Source organism: Scyliorhinus canicula, chromosome 31 (assembly GCF_902713615.1).
Source record: "Scyliorhinus canicula chromosome 31, sScyCan1.1, whole genome shotgun sequence".
Taxonomy (NCBI): Eukaryota; Metazoa; Chordata; class Chondrichthyes; order Carcharhiniformes; family Scyliorhinidae; genus Scyliorhinus; species Scyliorhinus canicula.
The window spans coordinates 5,984,845-5,991,240 of NC_052176.1; the positions used below are offsets into that span (position 1 = coordinate 5,984,845).

At 54.4% G+C, this 6,396-nt stretch overlaps 1 long non-coding RNA gene across 1 annotated transcript; it reads left to right on the forward strand.

Moving 5' to 3' along the window:
• LOC119959027 lies at window positions 1-6,154 on the forward strand. The gene is made up of 3 exons (XR_005459135.1): window positions 1-111; window positions 2,150-2,264; window positions 5,859-6,154. It is a non-coding gene; the product is annotated as an uncharacterized LOC119959027 (long non-coding RNA).
• Window positions 6,155-6,396: the final 242 nt, after the last annotated feature.

The following is a 6,396-nucleotide window of genomic DNA, read 5'->3' on the forward strand; positions in this document are numbered from 1 at the left end:
TCTCTGTCTGTATCACTCTGGTGTTATTACCCTTTAGGGAAGAGGAACAGGATTTGGAGCGGAGGTTCGAGCTGTTGAGTCGAGAGTTGCGGGCAATGATGGCCATTGAAGGTAGGTCATTACCCACCCATTCGAGGGCCACCTCTGGACTCTCCACCCTGGATTCCTCTCTGAGTCCGGAGCTCACTGTCTATTGACCCTCGATCTGTTTGTCAGCGCCACTTACTCGGCAATAAGCTGCTCACGGGCACTCTGTTTGGGTTCCGCCCAGGGTCACTCAGCTTCTGATCTCATTACAGCCTTGGTTCAAACATGGACAAAAGGGCTGAATGCCAGAGGTGAGGTGGGAGTGACGGCCCTTTGGCATCAAGGCAGCGTTTGACCGAGTGGCATCAAGGAGCCCGAGCTAAACTGGGGTCAATGGGAATCAGGGGGGAAACTCTCCGCTGGTTGGGGTCAGACCCGGCACAAAGGAAGATGGTTGTGGTGGTTGGAGGTCAATCATCTCAGCTCCAGGACGTCACTGCAGGAGTTCCTCAGGGTCGTGTCCTAGGCCCCAACCATCTTCAGCTGCTTCATCAATGACCTCCCTTCCATCATAAGGTCAGAAGTGGGGATGTTTGCGGATGACTGCACAATGTTCACCATTCGCGACTCCTCAGATACTGAAGCCGTCCATGTCCAAATGCAGCAAGGCCTGGACAATGTCCAGGCTCGGGGCTGACAAGGGGCAAGTTACATTCACGCCACACATGTGCCAGGCAATGACCAACTCCAAGAGAGGATCGAACCATCGCCCCTTGACATTCGAGGGCGTTACCATCGCCCAATCCCCCACAATCAACATCCTGGGGGTTACCATTGATCAGAAACTGAACTGGACCCAGCCACATTAATACTGCGGCTACCAGGGCAGGTCAGAGGCTGGGAATCCTGCGGAGAGTAACTCACCTCCTGACCCCCCCCCCCCAAAGCCTGTCCACCATCTACAAGGCACAAGTCAGGAGTGTGAGGGACTCTCCACTCGCCTGGGTGAGCGCGGCTCCCAACAACACTCGAGAAGCTCGACACCATCCAGGGCAAAGCAGCCCTGCTCGATCGACACGCTAACCACAAACATTCACTCCCTCCACCCCCCCCCCCCCCGACGCACAGCAGCAGCCGTGCGCACCGTCTACAAGACGCCCCGCAGCCACTCGCTCCTTCGACAGCACCTTCCAAACCCGCCACCTCTACCGTCTAGAAGGACGAGGGCAGCAGATACCTGGGAACCCTACCATCTGGAGGTTCCCCTCCAACTTACTCCCCGCCCCAACTGGGAAATATATCGGCCGTTCCTTCACTGTGGCTGGGGTTAAAATCCTAGAACTCCCTCCCTAACAGCACAGTGGGTGTACTTACACCACACGGGACTGCGGCGGGTTCAAGATGGCGGCTCACCCACCACCTTCTCGAGGGGCAATTAGGGATGGGCGATAAATGCTGGGGCCTAACATGGGACCCCACATCCTGTAAATGATTTTAAAAAATAAATTTATTGTATCCAATTCATTTTTTCCAATTAAGGGGCAATTTAGCATGGCCAATCCACCTACTCTGCACATCTTTGGGTTGTGGGGGCGAAACCCACACAAACACGGGGAGAACGTGCAAACTCCACACGGACAGTGACCCAGAGCCGGGATCGAACCTGGGACCTCGGCGCCGTGAGGCAGCAGTGCTAACCCACTGCGCCACCCTGCTGCCCCGTAAATGAAATTTAGAAATTTTACTCCTTCCCCGAGGGAAGAAATTTCTCCTCATCCCAGTCCCCAAAATGGCCGACTCCTTCCCCGAGGGAAGAAATTTCTCCTCATCCCAGTCCCCAAAATGGCCGACTCCTTCCCCGAGGGAAGAAATTTTGCCTCATCTCGGTCCCAAAATGGCCGACTCCTTCCCCGAGGGAAGAAATTTCTCCTCATCTCGGTCCCCAAGTCGACGCCCTTATATAACCCTCAGCCAGCATGAGGAAAACATTGGTTGCGACTGCGATCGGGAAGGGTAGAGTTGATGTCATGTGTTTTGGGACCTCCTCTGGTTGTGATATGGGCGCTAGATAAACGTAATTGCTCTCTCTCTTTTTCTCTCCTGTTCTTTTGCGCGCACGCAGAGTGGAAGAAGACCGAGGCACAGCAGCGGAGAGAGCGACTATTACTGGAAGAGCTCGTCTCGTTGGTGAATAAGAGGGACATCCTCGTTCGGGACCTCGATGCAAAGGAGAGATTGTGAGCTTTTAATGGAATTTCCTGTTGCGGAAATCCCGGGAGCGAAAGCCGCAAAGCAATTGAGCAGAGGCCCACGGGAATTGGGAGCAGCTTGTAGGCCGCTTGGCGCATCCAGCTTGTAGGCCACTCAATGCAATCTTGGCCAGTCTGGGGCTTCGGCTCCCATTTTCCCCGCCCGCTTTCCATATCCCATAATCCCCCGAGAGACCAAAAACCTGTCCATCCCACAGCCTTGAATCTAGTCAATGATGGAGCAACCACAATCCTCTGGGGTGGGGAAAACCAAAGATTAACAAACCCCTTTTCCTCATCTCAGTCCCCAAAATGGCCGACTCCTTCCCCGAGTGGAGAAATTTCTCCTCATCTCAGTCCCCAAAATGGCCGACTCCTTCCCCGAGTGAAGAAATTTCGCCTCATCTCGGTCCCCAAAATGGCCGACTCCTTCCCCGAGTGAAGAATTTTCTCCTCATCTCAGTCCCCAAAATGGCCGACCCCTTCCCCGAGTGAAGAACTTTCTCCTCATCTCAGTACCCAAAATGGCCGACTCCTTCCCCGAGTGAAGAAATTTCTCCTCATCTCAGACCCAAAATGGCCGACTCCTTCCCCCTCATCTCAGTCCTAAATTATCGGCCTCCTTTTTCCCGAGACTGTCCCTTCATCTAAATTAAATCGGAAATTGCGGAAGCTCAGGCACTGCTCCTTACGACACTCCAGTATTCGCTTGGGAAAGCCCATTTATTCCAAACTCTACTTTCTATCCATTGGCTCGTCCTCGCTCCTGAAAAAAGACATATTGTCGAATCTTCTCGCATTCAGAACATCGCAAGAATGCCAACGTCAGGGGCAACGACAACCGTCACTCTGTATGAGACGGGAGTGCTGAATAGTTGACAAGTGGACTCTGATTGGCAGATATGGAGATGCACCAGTTGATTGTGACTGACAGTCAACTGCCAAGAACGTTTGAAAATTTAAACCACGGCAGCTCGACGTTGATAGGTCAAGGCTTTGCCTTGAGGAATGAACCAGCGAATGGCTTTCACTTATTTTGTTTCGCTGTAACGTGCGCAATGTGTGCACATGTTCTTCCTGTCGGCAAAGCCCTGCATATTCACACATGTAGCTTGCAGTTCACGCAAATGCGCCACACTGCAAGCCCGACAATCTGAAATTGGTTGATTTTGAGCACGCTGAGGGTCGTTTAGCCATTGTCCGGTCGTGGAGTCACATCTCACGTTGGACAGTGTGTCTTGAGTTTTGCAAGCGTGGGCTGGCTGGGTGGGGTTCGTACCTCGCCCGTTACGAACCGCATAAGGCACTTGCTGTCGATACGATCCGCCAGCCTTCGGGACGTATAAGAGCCAGGAATCAGCCATTCAGCCCCTCGGAGCCTGCGTCATTGACATAGAACATAGAACATTACAGCGCAGTACAGGCCCTTCGGCCCTCGATGTTGTGCCGACCTGTGAAACCCCTCTAAAGCTCATCTACACTATTTCCTTATCGTCCATATGCCTATCCAATGACCATTTGAATGCGTTTAATGTTGGCGAGTCCACTACTGTTGCAGGCAGGGCATTCCACGCCCTTACTACTCTCTGTGTAAAGAACCTACCTCTGACATCTGTCCTATATCTATCTCCCCTCAATTTAAAGCTATGTCCTCTCGTGCGAGACTTCACCATCCGAGGAAAAAGGCTCTCAATGTCCACCCTATCTAATCCTCTGATCATCTTGTATGCCTCAATTAAGTCACCTGTTAACCTTCTTCTCTCTAACGAAAATAGCCTCAAGTCCCTCAGCCTTTCCTCATAAGATCTTCCCTCCATACCAGGCAACATCCTGGTAAATTGCTTCACAGCTCCAGGGTGCCAGGTTCGATTCCGGCTTGGGTCACTGTCTGTGCAGAGTCTGCACGTCCTCCCCGTGTGTGCGTGGGTTTCCTCCGGGTGCTCCGGTTTCCTCCCACAGTCACAAAGATGTGCAGGTTAGGGTGGATTGGCCGTGCTAAATTGCCGTTAGTGTCCAAAATTGCCCTTAGTGTTGGGTGGGGTTACTGGGTTATGGGGATAGGGTGGAGGTGTTGACCTTGGGTAGGGTGCTCTTTCCAAGAGCCGGTGCAGACTCGATGGGCCGAATGGCCTCCTTCTGCACTGTAAATTCTATGTAAAATCTCCTCTGTACCCTTTCCAAAGCTTCCACATCCTTCCTATAATGCGGCGACCAGAACTGCACGCAATACTCCAAATGCGGCCGCACCAGAGTTTTGTACAGCTGCAACATGACCTCATGGCTCCGGAACTCAATCCCTCTACCAATAAAAGCTAACACACCGTACGCCTTCTTAACAACCCTCTCAACCTGGGTGGCAACTTTCAGGGATCTATGTACATGGACACTGAGATCTATCTGCTCATCCACACTGCCAAGAATCTGACCATTATTTAGTAGGCCGCAAACAGGTCCCGGACCGAGATGGCAACTCGGTTTATTGCAAGGCAGTTAAATTTGCGAGATACACAGGTCTGCTGCGTCGGTTCCGTGCCTGGCCGACTTCACACTGAACTCAATCATTATTGCCCTTGGATTCCCAGCTGCCTTACATTTCGAAACCTAGGACGAAAAACATCTACAGGTTCCTCTTTATCTGTCCAACGTGCTGCATCCTCAACATAAAATTCTCATGGATTTGTCAACCCTTCAGTAACGACGCGTTGACTCGTCGCAATGTCCCAGTTTTCCTCGATGTTTGACAGGTTGAAAGTATCGGGAAAGTTTGAAGTAAAGAAAAGAGGGGTGGGACGGGAAGAGGGGAGGGGAACCCGGTCGAAGACTTTAAGACGAGGAGGGGTTCGCTGGGGTTGACGTAGAGAAGTTCTTTCCACTGGGGGGGGGGGGGGGGGGGAATTCAAGAGAAACATCTCCACCCGGAGAGTTGGGGGAGAATGTGGGACGCGCTCCCACAGGGACTGGGGAAGAATGTGGGACTCACTCCCACAGGGAGTGGGGGAGAATGTGGGACTCACTCCCAGAGGGAGTGGGGGAGAATGTGGGACTCGCTCCCACGGGGAGTGGGGGAGAATGTGGGACTCGCTCCCACGGGGAGTGGGGGGGAATGTGGGTCTCGCTCCCACAGGGAGTGGGGGAGAATGTGGGACTCGCTCCCACAGGGAGTGGGGGAGAATGTGGGACTCGCTCCCACGGGAAGTGGGGGAGAATGTGGGACTCGCTCCCACAGGGAGTGGGGGAGAATGTGGGACTCGCTCCCACAGGGAGTGGGAGAGAATGTGGGACTCGCTCCCACAGGGAGTGGGGGAGAATGTGGGACTCGCTCCCACGGGGAGTGGGGGAGAATGTGGGACTCGCTCCCACGGGGGAGTGGGGGAGAATGTGGGACTCGCTCCCACGGGGAGTGGGGGAGAATGTGGGACACGCTCCCACAGGGAGTGGGAGAGAATGTGGGACTCGCTCCCACAGGGAGTGGGGGGGAATGTGGTCGCGAATGGCCTGATTTCGTGCAATGGACACGTGGCGAATGAATGTTTGTTTTCTTGTTTCTTCCTCCCCACCCCCCCTCAACCCCTCCAACTCCAGGGCCGAAGAGGAGGATGCACGACTAGAGCGAGGCCTGGAACACAGACGACAGAAGTACAGCCGGCGGGAGAAGTGTGCGATAAACTGAACGAGAGGAGAGAGAGAAGAGACGGGGAGAGAGAGAGAGAGAGAGAGAGATGGGCGAATGGGACAGAGTTGGCCGCTCGGCGCCCTCTGGGACGTTGACGATCCGGCCTGGGTCTCCCGCCGGGGCTCTCCCCCCCCTCCCCCCAAACACACCCCCCCTCCTGAAGACTGAGGCGCGCGCCACGCCCCCCAGTCCCTGCCCCCCCCCCCCCCCCCCCACCCCCACAGGAGTATCTGAGACGGCGTGCGACAGGAACTCGAGGGAGGGGGAAGTGGGGATGAGGGGAAACAACGCCATTTTTTCCTGGGATTCCCGCCCCCCCCCCCCGACTCCCCCAATCTCTCCCCTCACCCCCACCCCCTCCCCCCACACACACACACCGCATTGTAAGATATTTTATGTTTTATTTAAATGTGGGTGGGGGACGGGGGGGGAGAGGCGGGATCTTGG